The sequence below is a fragment of the Camelus bactrianus genome, unplaced genomic scaffold (assembly GCF_048773025.1).
Source record: "Camelus bactrianus isolate YW-2024 breed Bactrian camel unplaced genomic scaffold, ASM4877302v1 HiC_scaffold_53, whole genome shotgun sequence".
Taxonomy (NCBI): Eukaryota; Metazoa; Chordata; class Mammalia; order Artiodactyla; family Camelidae; genus Camelus; species Camelus bactrianus.
Window position 1 is genome coordinate 662,501 of NW_027413970.1, and position 18,724 is coordinate 681,224.

The window sequence follows — 18,724 nt, forward strand, 5'->3', positions numbered from 1 at the left end:
ACACACACACACACACACACGTATACTTTTTCAGGATAGGTTATTACAAGCTATTGAACATAGTTCCCTGTGCTAGACAGTAGGACCTACTTGTGTACCTAGTTTGTATAGGGTGGTTTATATCTGCTAATCCCAAACTCCTGATTTATCCCTCTGCCCTCCCCCGTTCCTCCACCCTACCCTGTCCCCTGTGTTAACCATCGGTTTCTTTTCCATGTCTGCGAGTCCAGTCTGTTTCTGGTTTGTAAATAGGTTCCTTGGAGTCTTTTTAAAATGGAGTTATTTATGTATGGATGGGTGTCTTGACTTACTTTCAGATCCCACCTAGAAGTGATGGCATAGGATATCTGTCTTCCTCTGGGTGACTGACATCACTAAAGCTACGGAACGCTTCACGTATGTGCGTGTGTCGTCCACGTTCAGGGGCCGTGCTGATCTTCTCTGGATGGTTCCCGTGTTAGTCGATGTGCTGTGGCAGCAAGCGCTTGCCTTAGGGTTTTTGTCTCAACCTGAAAGCCGGCCCAGAGACTGAAGGTCTTCTAGTTGCCTCCACTATCTGCCTAGGACCATCTCCACGAACGTTTCCCATTTTCTCTCACCCTTTTGTCTTGGCATCATTGAGTACTAAAATGCTCCGTCTCCTGAAGCCCTGCAGACTGAAGCTGGACAACGGGAGGTAAACGTCAGAGAAATGGCCACAACAGCTCCTGTGGAAACCATCCTAGGGCCTGTTTTTGGAGGAGCCGCTCAGAGAGTTGAGCCGAACACCCCAGGACATCATCAGAGGCATTTCAAACTGCTCGAGCCGTTTCGATGACCCCGATGTGTGGAAATCTCCTACCAGACTGACCCCCTACTCCCGGCCCTGAATCTGGTTTCTCATCTGCTCCAATGATTAACCTTTGTGCTGTACTTTGGTTTTCCACACAAGTGCCTCTTAGGCGATACCTGACTGCTTGCTCCCTAGGCCTAGCTTCAGAAGCCCATCGACACCACCGCCTCCTGAGACGAGATACTACAACTGTTTCCTTGAACAGACCTGTTCTCAGAACTAAGAAACTGGGTCCATGAAACGCAGGCCCTCTAGGAAACTATTCCCTCCCTCCTGCCCCCACACCACACGCACGCACGCACACACGCATGGACGCACATGCACAGTCAACAGCCCAGCTTTTAATGTGTAAAACTTCCAGGGAAGTTACAGAATAGGGAAATGTTGGGGTCCAGAGTAGGCTGCCCCAAAATGTGCCCGATGGACTATGCTGAATGAAAGGGACTTCACAACTGGCCAAGGGGGAGGGTATAGGTCAGTGGTAGACTGTGTGCTTAGCAAGCAAGCACAAGGTCCTGGGTTTAATCCCCAGTACCTCCGGTCAAAAATAAATACATAAAATCGAATTCCTCTCCCCGCCCGCCCCCCCCAAAGTATACACTGCTGTATGTCAACTCTGTCTCAATAAAACTGGAAGAAAAAAAGGAAAAAAAAAATGATTTAACAAAAGAAAGAAAGAAACAAACAAAGAACTGCCCGAGGCAAGAGGAACACTCTGGCCCTCCTTTCTGCCTCCCTGGAAGCAGGGGAAAAAGAATTTTGTTTTTTTAAAGTCTCCCATCCCAGAGGAATCTATCAAGTCAGAGGTCTGCTTCCATGCCCTTCCATGATTCTCAAACGGTGTAGTGGGGTTTACCCAGATTAGGAAAAGGAGGGGACTCCTTTGGCCTGAGACCAGGCGAGATTCTCCCCCTCCCTCCCGCCTCCCTCCGTGCAGTTGGGACGGGGTGGCCTAAGGGTGGGGAAATTGAAACCAAAGAACAAAAGCCGTTCAACAGAGAGGAGCCGGAGGCCAAGTCAAAGGCTCTGACCTGAGCACAGAGCTTTCTGCATTTGAATGAAGCGATTGAACGAGGCCCTGCCGAATGGATCCTCCTGACGTCCCCGCCCCCGCTTCCAGGAGACAGTCAGTCGATTTGGGACCGATCGGTGGAGAAGGCCTGGGAGGCGGCGGTGGCGGCGGCGGCGGCGGCGGAAGCAGCGGCGGGGGCGGGGGGGGGGTGGTGCGCGGGCGGGGGCGGGACCAACGGTCGCTCCAACTCTGCCTGCCTGCCTGCCTGCCTGCCTGCCTGCCTGCCTGCCTGCGGGGCTGAGGCCTGAGGGCCACGCTGGTTCCTGCCACTCAGGGAAACTTCTGCGGGTGTTGCCGAAAGATCGCCCTCCCCCACCCCGTCCCTGACGAGCCAAATAACCCAGAGACAGGGTCTTAGAGTTTAGAAGAAAAGAGGCAGCTTGATTGCTTTGCTGGGCAAAGGGGACTCACAGCAGGCTAGTGCCCTCCAAACTGTGAACCCGTCTTGGGGTTGGGGTTTCATGCTTCTGTGGACGAACAGGTTGGAGCATGAAAGGGAATCACAACAGGCGGGAGCACAAAAGGTGCTCATGATCAACAAGGGTCTCTGATGAAACTTCCTCCTAAATCTGGATGAGTGTCTGATAACATGGGACCTCCTGGTGGTCTAGTAGGTCATCAGCCCGTGACCTTCTTTATCTGGTCAGACTCACCCGGCGGCACCAGCGCCACGGAGGAACTCGGGGTGGGGGGTGGGGGGTGGGAGGGGGCTGGTCGTTCTCCTGAGCTTATCCTCCCGTGACTCCCTTCCTGGGGAAAGACTCAGACGCCAAACATGATTGTCAAGTTGAACGATCAGAGGAAGGTCAAATCAAACAGTTAGAATCGACAACTTTAGCTGTTTTTAACAGTGGGCCTGGAGCTGGGAGCGGTGTCTGGTCAGTCGAGTTTGCTGATCGTTCTAAAAGCAAGCAGTAAGCATAAAGCCAAAAATTGGCTTAGCCTAAGTGCGGCCACTTCATGATTCCTCCTTCACTGGGGGCTGAGGCGTGGGGGAGGGCGGGGGTGGGGGACAGGACTGAGGTGGCGGCGAACTTCTCCGTGAATGCTCGGAGCCGAACTGCTCTCTGGGCCTAGGTCTGAAAAAGGCCTGAGTCTCAGCTATGACAGATTCTCTCTCTTTCTGGGCACATGGACTGACTCGCCCCGCATCCTCCCATCCTGTCAGACCCTTTGGACACACACCTCCACCTGAAGAGTTCTTTGGCCTCGTCCAGAAAAAACAAACACACGCACGAACAAAACCAAACGAGCACACAGAAACCCTGCTGATCTCCTTGGACCCCATTCACTTCGGAGAGTCCCTCTCGTAGAAATCCCCTCTGCTCGATGATTTCACCACAGCCGCCTCCCTTTCTCCGGCACAGTGACCCCCCACCCCCACCCCTGCGTGGGCCCTGTCCCTCTACCTATCAAAAACCAAACCCCAGGAGAAAAGAAAATCAGAATGCTGTTTTGAGCCACTGGATCTGTGAAAGGAACCAAACAGAAAGCTGAAATAACCAAACCAGCCGAACACCAAAAGCGAACAGACAGATACCCCAGAAAGAAGGGCACGCTGACCCTTGCCCCTTTCCTTCCTGGAATCAGGACATAACATAGATCTACACCCCACCCCCCACCCCACCCTCCCCAGATGTCTTCTTTATGCCGGAACGAGAGTGACGTTCTTATTGTCAACGGTGCTGTTATGGAAATGACAGGCCGGCCAAGAAACAAGCACCACTCGGAGGGTTGGAGTACTCAGATTTATTACGCCGGCGGGCTCAGAGGGGCTTCTGCTCCTAAGCCTTGAGCACCTCCAAGACGTGCACGTGAGGTTTTATAGGGTTAAGTACCAGCTTGGGGTATTCGGCCAATAGGCACGCAATAGCTTTAGCAACATCATTATCACGAAAGTAGAGGCAGTGAGGCAGCAAACCAACATTTCAAGGCCAGATATGTCTCTTTGAAAATCCAGCTGGCTAGCAAAATATGAACAGGGAATCAGCAAACCGGCACTTATTAATTTAGATTTACGAGTTAGCCCAGCAGAACTCAGATCAGTAATCCGACACTTGTTACACTTAGATTTGCGACTTAGCTTGTTATCCCAGCTGGGCTTTTCCTTCACAGTGTAAAGCGGAGAAGGAGAGAATTCTGTACAAACAGACCTCGATGAAAAGAATCCTCACCCTCTTTTAGGCCCCCACCTCAACACACGTGCGCGCACACGCGCGCACACACACACACACACACACACATGCATGCACGCACGCGCGCGTATAGTTACTCCTGTTCTCTCTCTTTCTCTCTCCCTCTTCCTTTCTTACTGATTTTTTAAAAATGTTTACTGATAACACAGAAAATAATTGCTTAAATGTTGTCCAGGAATGATATTCATTTTTGAAAACATGATATATATTGTAAAGGATTTGGGCTCCCTTAGAAAAATCCCAGTCCAGGCACGATTGTATAGCACCTCCATTCACTTTCAAGTGTCTCATTTCAGACAATAAAGTAGCCAGTCATCTTCCTTGTGCATGACCTTTGTAACTGGCACAAGTCAAACGGCACAAAATTCAGACCCAATCTCCTGATCCATATGATTCTCATATTCTTTTTTTTTTTTTTTTTAGCGAGTCCAGAAGCTATGGGTCTGTGCCAACCACCCGTGGCTGTTCACTATCCAGCATTTCTTCCATTATCTTTATGTTGTCCTGTTTCTTGGAAGTATTAGTGCAGCTACTTTTCCCGATGGTCTGTCTCTGTCTCTGTCTCTCACTCTTTTCTCCTTCTTTTTTTTGGGGGGGGGAGGAGGGGGATGGGTTTGATTAGGTTATTTATTTATTTTAATGGTGGTTCTGGGGATTGAACCCAGGGCATCATGCATGCTAAGCAGGCAATCTAACAATGATCTATATCCTTCTCTACACCGCCCCCCCGACCCTCCAGCACCCCCCCCCGTCCCCGGCCAGGGCCTGTCTTTGCTCAACCCAATAGAAAAGCATTTATGTTTTGCCAGTTTCCTGGGTCCTTCTTTGTTTCATAAAACTGAGAAGAAATACACGTGGAAGTTCTCTCCTATGAATTGAACAGACTGAAGATCCTTTAAATAACCAAATGAGGTGGAAGTGCAGAGAGTACCATACGGGAACACACCGAGGCACATCGTCATCAAATTGACCAAAATTAAGGATAAGGAGAAAATATTAAAATGAACGAGAGAAAAGCAACAAATAACATACAAGGGAACTCCCGTAAGGTTATCAGCTGATTTTTCAGCAGAAACTCTACAGGCCAGAAGTGGGTGGCACAACATACTTAAAGTGATGAAAGGGAAAAACTGACAGGTAAGAATACTCTATTCAGCAAGGCTCTCGTTCAGATTTGAGGGAGAAATCAAAAGCTTCACAGATAAACAAAAGCTACAAGATTTCAGCACCATCAAGCCGGCTTTACAAGGAATGATAAAGGATGGTCTCAAGTCATCAAATCCTAAGAAAAGAGAACAAAAAGATGACAGAGAAAGGGAGGGGGGGAGAGAGGGAGAGAGAGAGGGGGAGAGAGGGGGGGGAGGGAGAGAGAGAGAGAGAGAGAGAGAAAGAGAGAGAGAGAGAGAGGGAGGGAGGGAGGGAGGGAGGGAGAGGAGACCTTCGAAAGATTGCTTTGCCTGTTTAGGGTCTTCCGTTGTTCCTTAAAAATTTTGAAATTGTTTGTTCTAGTTCTGTGAGGAATGTCGTGAGTATTTTGACAGGGGTTGCATGGAACCTGCGGATTGCTTTGGATTGTGTGGCCATGTTGATAGTATTGATTCTTCCAATGCAAGAGCACAAGGCATCTTTCCATTTCTTTGTGTCATTTCAGATTCTGGAGTATAGATAACCTCCTCGATTAAGTTTATTTCTAGGCATTTTACTGTTTTTGACTCAATGGAAGTGTTTATCCCAGTTATAAAATTCTGGTTTTTAAAGTGGAGGGGGGAAAAAAAAAAGGAAAGGAAGGGCCACAAATGGCAAAATATCCTTCTTTCTCATGGGTGAATTGTATTCCATTACGTGTGTGTATGTGTGTGTGTGTGTGTGTGTGTGTGTGTGTGTGTGTCCCCTCTTCTTTATCTATTCAAATATTGATGTGCACTTAGGATGCTTCCGTATCTTGGCAATCATAAATGATGTTGCTGCTAATAGCAGGGTGTGTGTATCTTTTTGAATTCATTCTTCTTTTGTGGTTGGCTTTATTCCTTTGATAAGTATGTAAGTTTAAAAAGCTAAAGCTCTAAACCTTCCTGGAAACAATGAACAGTACATATATGTAAATTAAAAATATATGTGCAGTAAAAACATTTTAAAAAAATAAATAAAAAAGAACGAAAGACAAGGAAATTAGCTATCAAGCCGTGAAAGACATGGAAGAAACTTAAAAGACATCTTACTAAATCAAAGAAACCGGTCTGAAAATTGTTACCAACTGTACAATTCCAACCAAATGACATCCTGGAAAAGGCAAAGCTCTAGAAACAATCAAAAGATCATGGTATCCAGGGGTTTGGGGAGAGGGAGGGAAGGAGGAATGAACAGATGCAGCGTGAGGGATTTTTAAGGCGATGAAATTATTCTGTAGGATACCATAGTGGTGGCTGCATGTCATTGTACATTTGTCAAAACCCATAGAACGTACAACCTCAAGAGTGAACCGTCCTGTAAACTATGGACTTTGATGGATAATAACGTGTCCATGTCGGATCATCAGTTTTACCAAATAGGCCACACTGATGAGAGATGTTGAGGGGAGTGGAGGATATATGTGTGGGTGGGGAGGGCTATGTGAGAACTCTCTGTATTTTCTGCTCAATTCTGCTGTGAGCCTGAAACTGCTCTAGGAAATAAAGTCTATTAATCAAAAACAAAAACAAAAACAGAAACAGAAACAAAAACAAAACACCCAAATGAGGTGAACCAGGATTCAGTCATCCAAAATGGAGCTGGACGGCCAGTGGGAGGAACTTTGTTGCAGACATAGTCCTGTTTCAGGGAGGGGGACGTTGTCCCCTCCCTCTACACATCTTGAGTTCTCTGGGCTGGACTGATCCAAAAATGGACCCCAGACGGATCGTTGAGCAGGAGCGACAGGGAACCTACTGTCTTTCATTCAAGCACTCATGTCCCCGAAGCAGGCAGCTTTTCTCCGTTTTAGGACAAGAAATCAGCCCTTTGTGCGAAATGGGCCGGGCTGAGAGCCTTTGGTTTTGGGTGACCCGTCCGTGAAGAATCGAGACGGAGTTTGGGTTTTGGGGAGGGGGGGAAGCCCCTGAAAGAAGTCACGAGGTTGGTTGGTTTCTCTAGGCTTCCGGGGCCTGAAGGCTCTCAGTGGGTGATCAGGGTGTTTTCCTAAGTCCAGATGCAGGGAGGGCACCCTCCACGGAAGTGATCGATTTCCCGCTTTCAGGGAGACAGAAAGAAGAGTCTGAGGGTCCCTCTTGCGTCTGCTGGCCCCTCGGCTTCTTCGGTCACTCTCATTTCTAACCCATCCGTGTGCCACGGAGGCACATACATGTTTGGGGTGGCCTCCCCTGGGTCCCGACACCGGCATCAATGGGGGGAGGGGGGGCATGAGTGGTCAGAACTGTATCAAGCTCAAGGGCACCACCAACCGGTTTCAAAAACAAATCTGCCAGCAGCTGCTAGCCGCAGCCTGGTCGTTTCAAAGTTCCCGCCTTGCTCTTGTGGTGTGTTTTCTTTCATTTCCCCTTCTCCACTTGCCCCGTGGGGTAGTCTGATGACACACACTTCCAGTGCTTCTTTCTTGCATCTGTGTCTCCTGGGCTGCAGTCCTAAGAGCCCCCCCCCATCGCCCCCGCCCCCCCAATCAACTCGTTTCTTTACCCTCCACCAGGTCTCCTGGCTTGGAAATCTCGGCTCACAGCATGTGTCTCGTGTCCTCTCTGAATTCACGGGCCCAGCCATCCACCCTAAGGAGACGGAGGGAGGGAAGGAAGGTTTTGACCTGGCGACCTTCCTTGCCGGCATCCTCCGGATTTGGGACCCTTCAGTGCGCCACCTGCCACCCGCCATACCACTCTCACCCTGAGGCCTAGCCCTCGGGGCTCCGTCCACGCGGACACCTGAACGCGGACGGACCTGGACGGTGGGCGGGGTGGGGGTGGGGGTGGGGTGTGGAGGGGCTTGCTTCATCACTGCCGGAACCGTGGAGGCGACCGGGACAGACGCGTCCTTCAAGAGGTGAAGGGACACGTCGCCCGGGCTAGGTCCGTGCCACAGCATGTGATTTGGCTCTAAAAAGGAAACCAGGGACCCGTGGAGCCGAGAGACCTGTGGGAGACAGGCGGGGCCGTTTCTGCGTGCCCCTGACTCCCTGAAAGAAGCCAATCTGAAAAGGTGGCATCCTGTAGGGTACCGGCTCTGGATGACATTCATTCTCAAAAGGGCAAAAGCCCCAGAGAGGGTGAAAAGATGAGTGGGGTCGGGGGTGGTGGTGGTGAAGGTTGTCTGTGTGGGTGTGTGTGTGTGTGGGTGTGTGGGTGTGGGTGTGGGTGTGGGTGTGGGTGTGGGTGTGTGTGTGTTGTGGCGGGGGGTTGTTGATGAATAGGTGGAGCACAGGGGACTTTTAAGCAGCGAAACTCTCCGGTAGGTAGGTCCACGATGGGATGAAAACCAACGTGCTGGATATGGCAATACCTAAGCTGGGGTGAACTGAAAGAACCCTTCTGGGTGTCCCGCCCCTCAGCCGAAGTTTAAAGTCCTTCCTAAAGCCAGAAGGTAAAGACACACGAGAGCAATCTGAGGGGCCATCGCTGAGGAGTAACAGCGAGGCCAGTGAATCCAGTGAAAGACTGACTGACGTGGGGGCCTGGGTCCCTCGGCTCGACCCCCTTCCCCGGGAAACCGAAGCCTTCGACGCAGGGATGCGCTTTGACACGCTTCTGTCTCATCGGAGAAGGCTTCTTCTGCCTGGCATTGCGTGACGGGGCCGAGAAACCCGTCCTCTCCTCCTCTGCGTGAGGTAGCGGTCGCTCCCGCCTTTGCGCAGCGGTGAAGAAAGCTACCAGAAACACGGTTCTGCGTTTCTCTCGATACCGTGGGCGAGCGTCACGGCTTTTCCTTGCGTTCCACCATGCAGTCAGATAGCATTCTCAAAACTAAGCGTGCCATGCAAATTTTCCTTTTCCTTTTTTAAAGTGACTGTCAAGAACTTAGGCAGCATCGAGTGAAAATGTTGGGCACCTTCATCTCTTGGTTTGTATGGAGCCAGCTAGGTCATCAGACCCACGTCACCATGATTTCTGAATTCTAAGATCCTTTCCAATCCATGATATTGTACACTCCTGGGTCATGGGATGTCACTATGGCTGATCAGGTCAAAGGGAATGTGTCCCTCCAGAGCACTTATTAACACGTCAGTTTATTTAAACGACAACAAAGGAAATTCCCTTCGGGCGATATTCATTCCACACGCTAAAGGAAAGCGATAGGTTGTGTGCCTGAGCCCACACAGTGTGACGCAGGAACGGGGTGGGGGTTGAGGGAGGAGGAACTCTGGCTAGTGTCCAGGACCTAACGGGAGATAGAGTGGAGGATTTTTGCCCTTCTTCAGGGACAGGGTGAATCGGCCCGAGGTTGACTTGTGCGCTCAGAAAGAGGGCCTTTACCGGATGCCCCGAGCAAGCAGACTTTTCTTTTCTTCTTCTTCTTTTCTTTTTTCAGTTTTATTGACATAGGTTTGACATACAGCCCTCTATCAGTTTCAGGTGTACAGCACAATGATTTGACTTCCATAGACTGTGAAGTGATTATTAGGTAACTTTAGTGACCAGGAAACAACGATATGTTAAAAGGGGGTTTAATCAACAGAACTGCTATTTCTGATGATCATCTATTCCTAAGAGAAAGGACAGATGAACACTCCAAAATGCAGGAAGTGCATAGTCACAGAATGATGAACAATCTTTACCCGTGCCGACGTTTTGACGCCAGGATACGTGGAAAGCTGAAGTTTTAGAACATAGAAATATTTGGCTCTCCATTTGACCTGGAAATCTCCTTGTTGGAAAGAAGCTAATTTCTCCTCCTCATCCTCGTCCTCCTCGTCCTCGTCCTCGTCCTCCTCCTGCCTTTTTAACTAAAAAAATAAAAAAATAAAATAAAATAAAATTTTTTAACAAGAAGTTTTTATCTTTTTGGAGGGGGGACGGGTCATTAGGTGTCTTTATCTACGTTTCAATTAATTATTTAGATTTATTATACGTTTTCAGTGGTGGTACTGGGGACTGAGCCCAAGGCCTTGTGCATGCTGAGCACGCACTCTACCGCAGAGCTCTACGCTTTCCCAGAAAGGAGCAAATTTCTAAACATAGAACTGGATGAGTAGGTCAGCTTTTTGATCTCATAGAAGCAGCGGCCCAGTTCTCTGGGGGGAACCCTCCTTATCTTGTCCATCTTGACAACGTCAGAAACGTCTGTCTGCATAGCCCACAGTGGCCTGAGACTGAGGCCAGGGGGCTGAATCAGGTAGAACCTGAAACCGAATGGAAGAAACAAACAAACAAAAAAGGGTGGGGAGGGGCACGCGGAGGCCTTTTTAAACGTACACACTGCTGCGTGGTCTCCCTCATCGAAACTCTAATTCACAGCCTTCTTAAGGAGAAATATACACCTGAAACGTCTTTTTTCCACACAGAGTTTAAAAGCTTTCACCCTCCGAGCCGAAAAACCTTACCCGTCCCATCGGTTCTTTCTGAGTGAGTGGGTTCTCTAGTGTCCTACGCGTCTGCTGGGAAACAAGCTGCTGGAGAACCAGCAACTAGAAACCAAGCTGCACCAGCATTTCCATGAGCGTAAAATCTTACATTCACACTTACTTGCTTAAAAATGCACACGCCTGCTTTGTTTTCATGTTTTACACAGTCGATGACCTATAACATGTATGATGCTCAAGAAATTGTGTGAGGGGCAATCCTGAGATTGACCGTGAGGGCGCAACAGATGGCAGATATTTCCTTAGGGTAAAACAATGGACGGTCATGGGAAGCCAGATCATCCATTAACAGAACTTGGTTCTGGCAGGAAAGCATGTGGTTTAACCCCGGGGAAATATTTGCTATCTCGAGATGTCCCAGAGGCAATCACAGGATACACTTAGAAATTTTGCATCCCCCGAGGAGGGTGATTGTTCCTGGAAGGGATAGGCCTGAAATGAATCAGTTAGCCAGCAAGCAGAACTTCGTGCTTCTGGCATGAAATATCTAAAGCCCCACCTCTTTGATCGCATTTCTTTTTTTTTTTTTCCCTGAGCCGTATACTCCCAATAAACAGGATGTCGACCAGGCTTTTGGCACTCTAGATCCACGAGACCTTGAGTCCCCTGGTCCCATTTTCGCTCTTTACTTGGTCTCTTTGTTTCTTAATTCTTGCGTCGCCCGTCCTCAGACACGGTCCCGAGCTGCGCTGGACACAGCACCCGTCCTACCCGACTCGTGAGTGACCTATAGTTTTTAAATGAAAGCTACAAAATCTCTGGTCATGTCGATCTGCTGGTCTCGTCTGTATGAGACAGGGCAGTACCTGAGTTTCAGAGACACACACAGACACACACACACACACACACACACACACAGACACAGACACACACACATACACACACACACACACACACACTCTAAAGGGAACAAAGAACAAAGAAAGATAGAGAAAGAAAAAGAAAAAGGCTCAGGGGAATAAAGGATTCGCTTGCTCTCTGTGACATGACCCAGTAGACCTAGTTGTCACGAGACAGGAAGCTCAACTCTCCGTGTTTACATTATCTGTTCCTGAGCTTTCTTGCAGAAAATTCTCATGCGTTTCTTTCCCCTCACGGAAGTCTTCTCTATTCCCCACAGAGCCTGGGGCGATGGCTCTTCACCCTGGAGCCGCCTGCGGCCGATCCAAGATATCGGATGATTTGTGGAAGTGATCAGTGATCCTGAGACAAAGCCCTTCCTTTAGGTAGAAAAGCATGGCCCCTGCTGCTCAGGGAGCTGGCACTCCCCCTCCCTCTCCCCTCATGCCACCTTCTCCTTTGTGCACAAGCTATCGCTTTCGCAAAAGATCTTGGCTTGCCTGAGAGTCTTGTGGAAGCCATCCTCATTTCTATGGTACTGCCGTCCAAGGATCTGGAAAGGGCCCGGTCCCATGTATGCATGTATGCATGTAGGCACTTGTGTATGTCCCCGGCTTGAAGGCCTGGCATGTTTCTTCCTCCACATACACTTGCCAGAGTTCATTCATGAAAGAGCTCTATGGAACTGGTTTTCAAGGGAACATGCAGGCAGGGAATGCGAACAGGAAGGAACCCAAATGTTTTCCTTCAGGTTGACATGATCTAGGACAGATCCTTTCATCCAGAAAAGCAAATGTCAAGGGATCGGTCTCGTGAAAAGAGCCATGTCTTGATTGTGACGAGCAGCATTCGAGGTGAAACTTTTCGCCTCCCTAGGTTTACCCCGAATCCATTAAGTTCCTGTGGGTTATCTCTGTCATGAAACGTGTCAGCCAGGAAAAAAAAAAAAAAAAAAAAAAAAGTCTGGGAGCGATGGTTGGCTCGGTCTCAAGTCTCAGGAAGTGTTCACACCCCAAGCAGTCCGAGGGGGTAGTGTGTGTGTGTGGGGGGGAGGCGGTCCATCTCTGAAAAATTGGTGCCTCCTCCACGTAGTTTTTGGTCCCTTGCAACTGAAGCATCTGGCGACGTCCCTGGAATGTTTAGATCGTTTCCAAAGAAGATGAGATACGGAAGCGTTCGTTCCTGGCTCCATGAGTCGAAGGGGACGTGCTTTAATATCTTTCTGACAGAAAAGACTCGAGATCTGTCAGTGTGTTGGCCGACATGACTGGTATACCTTCGGAGGATGGATGGACCTACAGACAGACAGACAGACCGGAATACATACATACTTACTTACATACGTACATATGTAAACATACAATACAATACAATACAATACAATACAATACAATACAATACAATACAATACAATACAATACAATACAATACAATAAAACAAAACAAAATGAAACAGAATAAAATAAAATAAAATAAAATAAAATAAAATAAATTAAATTAAATTAAAATAAAAGGATGCTGTGAGGAGAAAGTGTCTGTTTCTGGCTAGGACCAAATCGTGTCCCTACGTGGACCGGTTGGGAAAGACTGGTGTCCCAGATGGTTCACCGTGATTTCCTCGTGAACATTTGCTGTGACCGATTCGGGCTTCGGAACAGTCACTGTCTCGTTCTGAGGAACGTCTCCTGGAAAGCATGTGGAGACCGTCTTCGTCTGCCGTCCTTAGGAAACGTTCCAGCAGAGCGGGTGTCCGAGAGCCTCTAGGGGCGATGGCTATGCTTCGTGGACGTCTGTCCCTCTTCAGGCCGAATTTCGTGGAAGTATGCTGATCTGGCCAGCCGACAAGTCTGAATGGGGTGATTTTTTGGTAGAAATGCGTGTCCTTGGAGATACCAGGGGAAGGGGAGCATGTCTCAGTGGAAACTCTCGTACAGCGTGATAGAGATGAGAATGCGGTTCTGTGTCATCATCTTTGCGTGCTTCCCGCCACCCTCCCCCTCCCCGCCCCGCCCCGCCTTCCAGTGATACGCTGGGCCACGTCACGCGTGCTTCGAGTTTTCTCCGATGGTTGGCCAACGCTCTTCCGACTCCCGTTGCCCATGGTTCTCCCGCTTTGGACTTGGCATCCTCGAGAACCAAAGCCGCCCTTTCCCTGAAGCCCCGCCGAGCCGGGCTGAGCAGCTGGACATCCGCTGGAGAGAGGTCACTGCCGTGTCCCCTCTCGAGACCCTCCTCCTGCCCGTTGCTGTGGAGGCCACTCAGAAAGTGGACCTGAACCCGCATGCGTTTTTCAGGCCACCCGAGCCTCTTCGAGCCCGACGCCTAGACATCTTCCTGACTGGTGGCGCTCCGGACTCACACCCTGGGTTTCTCGTTGGCTTCAGCCACGGACCTTTGTCTTCCTGGAACGAAAGACCAGACCGGTTTCATCAGGTGGAACCACCTGCCTGGTGGCGGGACTGTCGTGGAACCCTATGGACCACCCCGAAGTGTATATGCAGCCCAAGGGTGATCTCTCCAGTTGAACAACCATCGAGGCCCAAAAGGACCCCTGCCCCGGGAAGAAAGAAACTTTGACCTTGACCCTTAGCTGCCCGAACGAGAATTTGGATCAGGGTTGGGTAGGGTGATGGAGATCTCCCTTGGCACAGTTCCCGTGTGCGGGACTTTCAATGACTCTGTCTTCCTGAAAGGACACCCGCCCCCTGACCACGCTGTCTCGTCATCAGTTTGTTTCCACGAGGGACGAACCGTCATTGTGTGCACGACAAAGTTGGCCGCTGCCTGTTTGGTCCGCCATCGCTCCGTAAGGGACCGACGAAGTGTGCGTCGTGACCAGTGACCGATTTCGGAGCCCGTGGGTGGTGGGCGGGTGTGTATCTGTTTTCCAGGTCACGCGCGACGCGGTGTGTCGTGGTGTGGCCCGCCCGGCCACCCCACCTCCCTTCCCCCATGGAAAATCAAGGGAGAGTATTGCCCGAGACAGACGAAAGTGCAGCCACGAAACCTAAAAGGATGACCCTGGATGTCAACTTGGAGGTGGCTAGGAGACGGCTGAGCATGCATAGGATCACACTGCACTGCCACCGTGTGGGATGCCGCACATGTGTCGCCGTCGTGGTTTTCATCTCCTCCACCTATTGCCCTCACCTACATCCACTCTTTATCTCACTGAACTCTTTTTTTTTTTTTTTTTTTTTCCGGTAAGACAGTGAGAATTTTCCCTCTCTCTCTCTCTCTCTCTCTCTGTCTCTCTCTCTCCTACTGTCTCTCATAATTGACCTGACAAGGGGATGTCCGTTTTCACGTGTCCAACATAGCGATTCGGGATTCTTCCATGTTCCACGATGATCACCGTGATGAGTCTGGTTACGGATCAGTCACCGGACAGCGTCATGACAATAGTATGGATTGACTCTACTCGCCCTGCTGTCCATGACCTCCCGTAATTTGTGTATTTATTAATTGGAGTTAACTGGAAGCTTGTACTTTTTCCTCTCCCTCACCCATTGCACTCATTGTTCCTTCTTGGTATCCATGAGCCTGTTTCAGCTTCCTTGCATGTGTTCCTGCGTATTGTCTTGGGGATTCTGCCTCGAAGTGACAACATCCCTCTCGAACTTAAGTCACTTAGTTAACATCATCCCCTCTAGGTGTAGGTCTCTCCAGACCACGTGGCACTGTCCATTCGTCCATCCGCGGGCCCGTAGTGGAACTGCCGGGTCTTCCAGGAGTTTTCTGTGGAATGTTTTGAGGGACTTCTGTCCTGTTTTCCCTAATGGCTTTCCTCCACCTCCGTTTCGCCCTCTCCCCCTCGCCCCCACCACCAACCCCTGTTCCGTGTTGCCTTCTGTCTTCCGTCGGAGAGCGGAGTCTGTCAGGTATGAGTCGAGAGCTCTGTGTCCGCCTGCCAGCCCGCCCACCCGGCCCCATCTCGAACGGTGGTCTCTATCACGTGTTCCGTCAGGAGCAGGCACTTTCTGCTTGTTTTTGGAACTTGCTGTCGAGATTCCAGGTTCTGGGCCTGTCCGGATATCTCTTGGAAACGGAAATGTGTGCGTTTTCCCCTTTTTTAAATTGTGTTCGTTTGTTTACTTATTTATTTATTTATTTACTTACTTACATTTATTTATTTATTTAGGCCTTTTTTTTTTTGGTTCTTGCTGCTGTTGTTGCTTTCGGTGGTTGTTTGTTTATTCGGGGAGGGGAGGTAATTCGTTTCTTTTGCTGGTTTGTTGCCTGACTTAGTGATTGCCTGACTTACCGACTTCCTTATTGACTTGAACGGAAGTCCTGAAGATCGAACCCTGGACCTCGCGCGTGCTGGGCAGGCACTCTGCCGCTGAGTTCTACGCTCCATCCTCCCCCTCGCCCCCTCCCCCATTTGGGGGAGGAAAAAAATAATTTTTTTTTTTCCTTTTAAACTGAAAACGTCCGTTTGGGTCTCCTGCACGTGTTTCATCCCTGGTTTTCTGGCTTCTAGGAGGTGGAGTTGACCGAGTTCTTGGACTGTTGAGGAGAGGAACCCCTGATGGGCTGCGGTTGTGCTTTTTCTACGGTGTTTTTGTTTTTGTTTTTAAACCCCAGAGTAGTTCTACAACTTGATTTCCCTTTGGTGGTGGGTTTTGTCGTTTGTTTTCATGTTTCCTTTCTTTCTTTCTTTCTTTCTTTCTTTCTTTCTTTCTTTCTTTCTTTCTTTCTTTCTTTCTTTCTTTCTTTCTTTCTTTCTTTCTTCCTTCCTTCCTTCCTTCCTTCCTTCCTTCCTTCCTTCCTTTCTTCCTTTCTTCCTTTCTTTCTTCCTTTCTTCCTTTCTTTCTTCCTTCCTTTCTTCCTTCCTTTCTTCCTTTCTTCCTTCCTTCCTTCCTTTCTTCCTTCCTTTTTCCTTTCTTTCCTTTCTTTCTTTCCTTTCTTTCCTTTCTTTCTTTCCTTTCTTTCCTTTCTTTCTTTCCTTTCTTTCTTTTCTTTCTTTTTTTTTTTTTTTTCGGATGGGGCTACAGTTTCCTTGTCCACGTTGACTGTGTCAAACACACACACCGACACACACACGCACACCCAGACACGCGGATGCGCATGCACAGTGTTGCTCTGTGTAGATGCACTGAACCTCGATTTACCGAGCGGGTGGCTATCGACTCGCCCCCCGAACCCCCGCCCGCATTTTTTTGTTTTCCCTCCTCCTTCCTGCGGTTGTGGTCAGCCGTGCTGACGTCCGTGTTCTCACGACCGACCGCGAGTGCGTTTTCCCCAGGCGCCCGTTTGTTGTCTTTGGGCTTTGTCGCGATCTGTGCCGAGATCGATTTTTCTTTCCGCTTCGATGGGGTTCGCGGTCTTCATCCTTTATTTTCTAGCTTCTGGGCTTTGCCTGCCTGCTTTCGAAAGACCTCCTGCATTCGAGAGGACGGACTCCAAAGCCGAATCCTGCGTTGTTCTCTGAGCGCTCGCCTGGTTTCGGTTTGCCAGCCCCCGCCTTCCCTCCTTCTTCCCCTCCTCCCCTTCCCAACCTCCCACCCGGGAACCCGGGATCTCGTCCTGGTCGCTCTGGGCCACCCGCGGCGTCGGCCCCGGCCCCGCCGGCGTGTCCGTGTGATCTCCCCCGCCCGGGGAATCGCGTGGGGAGCGCGTCCCCTTCGCGGCAGCCGCCCGGCCGGCCGTGTCTTGCCAAACCTCGGCTCCCTCCGTCCTCCCCGCCCTGATCTTTTGCCGGGGTCGCGTCGCGCCGCGTCGCGTCGTGTCGCCTCGTGTCGTGCCGTGCCGTGCCGTGCCGTGCCGTGCCGTGACGAGGGTGAGCGGGCTCCGAGGCGGACGCCACGGGGCCGCCCGGCGCCTCAGTCCGGGACGAGCTCGGGCGTTTGGGCGGCCGGCGGCGGTCGGGATCGGTTCCGGGGACGTTGGTGACGGTTGTCGGGCGCCATCTGGCTGCCGCTCTGAGATCGTCCCTCTTCTCCCGAGCGTCGGCGACCTCGGCAAGGGATGGGGCTCGGCGGCGGTGCCCGAGGCAGACTTCGGGGAGGCTGGCGACACCGGCGGTGACATTCCCCGCGGCGCTGAGCCGCGGGCGCTTCCTGCTCTCGGCGCAGATTGGACTCGCAGGATGATGAGGGGGTGACTGTCGCCGCGCTCCCGGGATCTCGTGTGCCGGGGGAAGCCGTGTGGCCTGGCCTGGTCGACCAGCATCCGCCTGTGCCCCTCCAGCCGCGGAGACCGACCCGAGCCGATCGGACACGGCCTGCGCCTTGCCGCCGCGGGGGAAAGGGAGAGAGTGTCCCGCGCCCGGGCCGCCGGCGGCTAGGTGGTCAGGCCCTCGTCTGCGTCCCTTGGACGACTGCTCCTGAGGCGAGGAGCGGCCCGGGCCCAGTGCGGTGAGGCCGTGGACGGGCGCGCTGGGGTTCCCGGTCGTCGGAGGCGCCTCCTTGGATGAAATGTTTTCTGAGTCCCGATGGATCCGGAGACGTGGCTGGGCCGGCCCCTGTTGGCGCGGGAGGCCTGGGAGGGGGTGCCCCCCGGCCCGTAAGCCTGCCCGCGTGGGTTCCGGTGGCGTTGGAGGGACCGAGACTTCATCCGGACTCGGGGACCGGCACGGGGGCTTCCTGCGAGGGATATGGGGGAGGCAGGCTTTCCCCGGCCCGGGGCCCGGTGCTCGGGAGCGGTCCCTCGTGGGGGGCCCTCTCGTCGGAGGCGCCTCTGTGGCATCTCCCCGAGTCCCCGGCCACGCGGGCGAGAAAAGGGCAGGGCGTCCCCGGCCTGATCCCGTCTCCCTCTCGTCCCTTTCCATTCCCATTCCCATTCCCATTCCCATTCCCATTCCCATTCCCATTCCCATTCCCATTCCCACTCCTCCTCCTAAGCCTCCTCCTAATCCCCCTCCCCCTCCCCCTACCAACCCCCCCCACCCCGGTCGATCAGATGGCCCCCGAGAGCTTCGGGGCTGCCATTTATGGGGGTAGGGCTGGGGGCAGGTGGCCGGACCGAGGTCCCGGGGTCCCCCCCTGCAAATCGTGGACCCGCCCCGTTTCTGGGCGCTGTCATTTTTCCTGTCGTGTTGGGCATTTTCTGCCAGCAGATAGGTGCTGACACGATCTTCCTCGGTGTCAGTCACTGAGTGTTGGGTCTCCGGACGCGTGCGGGGCTCTGGGCTTCTCTCTGCGTGAGCCCTGGCCTGGTAGCCGACTCCGCTTCTGACACTTGAGCCGCCCGCCCGGGCCTGCGCGCCGGCTCTCGTGTGTGCG

At 51.5% G+C, this 18,724-nt stretch overlaps 1 long non-coding RNA gene and 1 other non-coding gene across 2 annotated transcripts in view; both read right to left on the reverse strand.

Moving 5' to 3' along the window:
- The window catches only part of LOC141576970 (uncharacterized), a 3,699-nt gene extending 1,678 nt beyond the window's left edge, over positions 1-2,021 (reverse strand). The window contains exons 1-2 of the long non-coding RNA XR_012505406.1: positions 1,864-2,021; positions 312-662 (exon numbers count right to left, since the gene is read on the reverse strand). This is a non-coding gene — a long non-coding RNA (uncharacterized LOC141576970). The remainder of the gene's footprint in view (positions 1-311; positions 663-1,863) is intronic.
- Positions 377-485, reverse strand: LOC141576972 (U6 spliceosomal RNA). Its single transcript, XR_012505408.1, has one exon. It is a non-coding gene; the product is annotated as a U6 spliceosomal RNA (small nuclear RNA).
- Positions 2,022-18,724: the final 16,703 nt, after the last annotated feature.